Source organism: Onthophagus taurus, chromosome 1 (assembly GCF_036711975.1).
Source record: "Onthophagus taurus isolate NC chromosome 1, IU_Otau_3.0, whole genome shotgun sequence".
Classification (NCBI taxonomy): domain Eukaryota; kingdom Metazoa; phylum Arthropoda; class Insecta; order Coleoptera; family Scarabaeidae; genus Onthophagus; species Onthophagus taurus.
The window spans coordinates 4,229,177-4,234,564 of record NC_091966.1 but is presented as its reverse complement, the minus strand read 5'-3'; the positions used below and the strand labels follow the sequence as shown (position 1 = coordinate 4,234,564).

General features: G+C 34.1%; 1 long non-coding RNA gene across 1 annotated transcript; it reads left to right on the top strand.

Annotated features, from left to right (window-relative positions):
• Nucleotides 1-359: 359 nt before the first annotated feature.
• Nucleotides 360-1,171, top strand: LOC139430393 (uncharacterized). Its single transcript, XR_011640917.1, has 2 exons — nucleotides 360-431; nucleotides 510-1,171. It is a non-coding gene; the product is annotated as an uncharacterized lncRNA (long non-coding RNA).
• Nucleotides 1,172-5,388: the final 4,217 nt, after the last annotated feature.

Here is a 5,388-nt window from a genome sequence, read left to right as displayed (position 1 = left end):
AATCCCAAAAATTCAAGATGATGAATTTTCAAGTTGATTTTGATTTTTTTTTTTTTGAGGGTTTTTAAATGATATTCAAAGCGCAATGGTTTATATTCGTTTATTTTATTGCTCGATGCAAAATTGAAAAATTGTATTTTATTTTTGTTTGAAAACATGTGGCGTGACGTCGAACTCGGAAAACCAGTTTGCGCGTGGACGATTGGTGCATTTTTCTGAAAAGAAGAGTTGAACGAAAGGTTTTGGGAAAGGCGTTCGTTTAGAGTAAAAGTTCTTACTTGCCTTAGAAAAAGGGAATTTATTGAGCGATTATTCTATCCCAGTGTAGTGTGGTGTGTTTTTGAGTATTTTTGGTAAACATCATCACCATTCGCTTATGCGGAAGTTATAACCTTTCGAAAAGAATCTGTGGAAACCGACCAACAACTAAGGTTTGTACACCATCTTGGCGTGAATTATCGATTTATCTGGAAACAAAAATTAATTTAAATATATTTAACTGTATCTAGGTTTCAACTTATACTAGTTTTCAAGATAGTACTAGTTTCAAATTTATAAAACTACTGTTCTACTAATGTTCGAGTACTCACCGTACTTAATTAATCAGGAGCCGATTAATTGGAGATCTTCATAAGTGTTTACGTCATCGCTAGCGTGGTATCTTGGTGAACCTTGGTGGAGACCTTAAACAAAAAAAAAAGAAGATAAACCAGATAAGTGAATTTAACTATTTTAAATTACGAATAAACTTACCTGTGTCTAGTAAACTAAGATTGAATTCTTTATTTCGGTATTATCGTGATTGTACTTACCTTATTTGTTTATTGAATTCAACATCTGAGTTGAATAGCTTAATGATTTTTTTTTCTTTCTTCGAAGTATATCATTTATTTGATTAGGAGTATTAATTGATTTTGATTTCAATAATTCAAGTTAGTAAATATTTTTTTGTTTTGTTTTCTTTATTTTGTTCGAGATATTATTTAAATTTTTTTTATGCATTTTCTTAATGTTGTTGTGAGGGGAAACATAAGCTTATGCGGACCAGAGTTATTTATTTTTGTTATTGATTTTAAAAGGTATTTTGCATTGCTTTGGAGTTTGAAATTTCTCTCAAAAATTTCTGGCGCTCAACATTTAATAAATTTAATTCGTATTATATTTTTTTTTACATCACTGTTTTATTTACTCACACCCGTCTTCACTGAATTAGCCGTAAGCACCCGCAATAGGGTTACATATATTTTTTTTTTGTGTCAGTGTAAAGTAAAAATTCATCAAATGTGTATAATTGATGTGTACCATCTCCAAGAACAGCCTATTATGATAATTATTTTCTGAATCCAAGATTTTTACATCCCGAAAATTAAATTCATGCCCGCACTCCGAAACGTGTTGTAGACTTTTTTAGTCTACAGTGCATGTTTAGAGATTCTACATTTCAACCACTGACTGGTCTGACCAACATACTTTCCATCACAACTTTTACATGAAACACAATAAATCAAGTTGGATCTAAAATTATCATCAGTCTTATCCTTAAGTTTAGTAAAATGGTTTCCTAATTTGTTATCATAACAGTCAAAGATCAATACATTTCAACGTTTTCTTTAACTGGTCGCTTAGCCTTCCTATGTATGGAAGCTTTTTATAAGTGAAAAGCTCTGTATTATTTAATTCAGGACTACTATCTATAATCGACTATATATTGTAATCAGTGAACATTTCTGCTTTTATCGCGAGTTAAGTGAAAAAACTACCCGATTTTTGAGAGTGCCAGCAACTTTGTCTACTTTGAGATTTTTTTTCTCCAAAACTATTTAATGAAAAAATTTCAAATTTGAACTGGTGGTAAACCGATGTGTTCTTAATATGAGGCATATTTTATTTTTTTCGATATTCCATATAGTTTCGCGGAAAATCGCGGTTTAGTAGGATGCGGTTATTTCGAAAACGATCTGTCGAATTTCAACGCGGTTTTCACCAAAATATGTCAAATGTCAGTTGCCGGATTTCGTTATCAATTTTTCAAAATTAGGGCTTCCTAATTTTTTAAGAGCGATTTAATGGAATTATAAATTAAAGAGAAACAGAAGTAAGTTCTGCGGGGAGAGGAGGGCTCCGTCCAATCGGAACAGATGGTATGTCCCAGACAGTACGTCGCGCCTTTATCTTACCTACGTAAAGAAATAAGGCGCGACGTCCTGTCTGGGACGCACCATCTGTTCCGATTGGACGGAACCCCCGGCAACCCGCAGAGAAAAGTTTTTGTTTTCTCTAACATGTTAACCAATCGAAGATGCAACCCATCACACGTTGTGCCAGCAATCATATAATTAGTAACGATATTTGTAATTTTAGCCCTAACAAAATTTTTTTGGTCACCTTTCAAATTTTTAACTATATTTTCTAAATACATAAGCAACCTTTTTATATTGAAATTGGTATTATTGACAGGTAAGTGGAACTTAGGACCAAGGGAAAGCAAAGTAGCAACTTCCTCAGGAACACCCACCGATGGTAAATTAACAAGCCATTTTGTACTATCATCACAAAATTTAGAACTATTGTTAGACTTGATTAAATTTTCTTCAATTAACACTCTTTATCTGACTGATAACTTTGTTAAATTTAACTTTTAATGAATCTTTGAAATTACGGAAAACATTATGAGGTAAACTATCTCTAACAAGATCAGATAAATCGTTCGATGAGACTTCAATCTTTTTTAAATTATCAATAGTGATTTTAATTTCTAAATTAAGAGTACTTGCTGTCCACCTGTTCCTAATGTGTTCTATCTTCCTAATGAAGTTGAACGTGTTGGTATCCAACAAATTGTTTCGTATTGTTGTATTCATTATTTCTTTCCATTTTAAAGCATTAAATAAAATAACAATGTCTTCTGTTTGTACTTTTATTAAAAAATGGATTATTTGTTTTTAATTCTACCGGTTTCGGTTTAATAGTAGAACCATCCTCAGGACCCTCGAATTTCGTCAGTTTATTTTTAAGTCTCTTGCGAAAGTGAACATGTTAAAAAATTTTTCTTCAATTCACAAGAACTTGTGCTTTTTACTTGTAGGGTATTAGCTGTTGCATCAGCTGTTGCAGAAGACATTGTTATTTTATTTAAATTGTTTCGTGTTGTTACGTATATGAGTAGGAATGAGTCCATTTCTTCTGCACTTGATCAAAAATGTGAAACGATTCTTCAATTTAGCCAGCTTGATGTTAAAACGTGTCTATTTCTTAAAGGTTTTCGTAACTCTAGTAGAGGAGGGTATAGAAGAGTATACCCTTGAGAAGATTCTGGTGATATTTATTGGCGCATCGAGTGACCCGTCAGTTCCCTCCACCTGTCTGCCCATCTTATCTGTGATCTTCCCCGTGCTTTTTTGCCCTCCATTCTTCACCTCACAACAATGTTTTCCATCTGTCCGGTTTGCTTCGCTAGATGTCCAAAGTACGAGGGATGTCCTATTCCAAAACGAGCCCACGTCGCTCCTATCAGGTTGAAACTTGCAAACTGTTTAGATGCGCATATGTGGCTATTGTCATTGCATTAAGTTCAATACAACGTGTGCAGTGACAGCAGCACAAAGTTGTTCCGATCCAAACATACTCCAAGTTTAAAAACGACAATCAATTTATTGTCAAATTCTGGAAAAATTACACCCAATTATTCTACAGAAACGAAGAGGAAGGTTGGCGAAAGGAAGCAAGTTGTTGCATGACAATACACCTCAAATCAGGGACCTCAAATACATATGCCAAATAGTCCAAATTTATGGTTGGTCTTATGATTTTCATTTTCATGATTTTATGGTTGGGCCGTTGAAATTTCAAATCAAATCAAAAAAATTTTAAGTCTTGTAACTTTTAAAAGCGACTTTTAATTCAAGTTAAGTTTTCACAAAAATAGTTAGAATAACTAAAGTAGTTAACAATGAGGAGTTAACTACCTTCTGCGAATATTTTATGCCAGCATAAAATAATCGAGTATAACTACTAATAGAACGAAAGTAGTTAGAATACAACTACTTTTACACAAAAAGTAGTTGACTACGTAGTTAACTACGTAGTTGACTTTTATAGTTAACTATTGCCCAGCTCTGCTGATGATCCATATCCACATTTTGATTTGATCACGGAGAATCAATTTTTTCTCAAATTCAATTTTAGTTCCTTTCTGGTTCTCCCGGAAAGATTCATTGTCCTTCTCTATTCACCATGTTTTAAAAGGTAATCAGAAACTAGTTTTCAGGAAATATTCAAAATATTTTTTCCAGCAGTTCAAGTTGAATGAATTTTGATTAACTTGTTCAATCAATTCTTTGGGAGTAAATATATAGCGTAGGTAAGCACTTGTGTCAGATGACATCATTCATGGAAATCCATGCAAGCCTGTAATAAGAAAATCAACTTTTCTTGATCGTTAGAACAAGAAGTGACGAGTATGGTATCAATGAGATCATTCACCATCGTGTTTTTATCTGCCATGATAGTTTCTTTGTAGGAGAATATTGATAAAATATATCATCCATATATTACGACTAGAACCATCAAAAACTTATCCTGAAGTTGCTTCTCACATAGTACCCACTAAGCCCCGCCTTAAAGTTATTGCCGGAATCTCAATTATGAAAAACTTTGTACTGGGATCCAAATATACGAAGTCCAAACAAATGATCAGTACATTGTACATCAGACAGTATCTATGCCAATATCGTTTGTGGCAGTAAAAACGTTGGATTGATGACGGGAAGAGGTTTTTTGGTGTTGGTTTGACCTCTCCCTTCATCTTAATGGTTTCTTATTAAAGTTCTATCATCAAAACTAGCTTTGTAGAAATAATCATTGAATGAAGCAGAGCAAAAGAAATACTTAAACAACTCGACTCAATCAATGATGGCTAATGAGTTACTTCACCAATGGTTTGCAATCTTGGATAAGTTTAAATTTGCTTTCCAAAGCTAGTTTGATTAGGCAATTGAGGTTGGTATTTCGTCTTCTGTTCATATTACTCATGAGCAGCAACTTGAGAATACAAATACACCAAATTCATTGGATTTAGATTGAGGAATGTATATATAGAAATAGCTATTGATACATTTTATAATAAAGGTCAAAGTAAGGCGATACGAATATTAACCGGGCTAGGAAACGAAAAACACGTGACACAACGACATATCCGTTTCAACGTGGCGCCATGTGTTGCGGTTTCGGTATCGTTTGTGTAACGCGAGAATCCTCCGTTGCCTCAGCCTCGATTGGGCGGGGTCCACACGCACCATTTGAAACCCGGGGACGATACGCCGCCGCCGCGCCGTTTTCTATGTGGGGTTGCTCTGAATTTCACCGCTCGGTTTTCTTCTTCACGCGTTT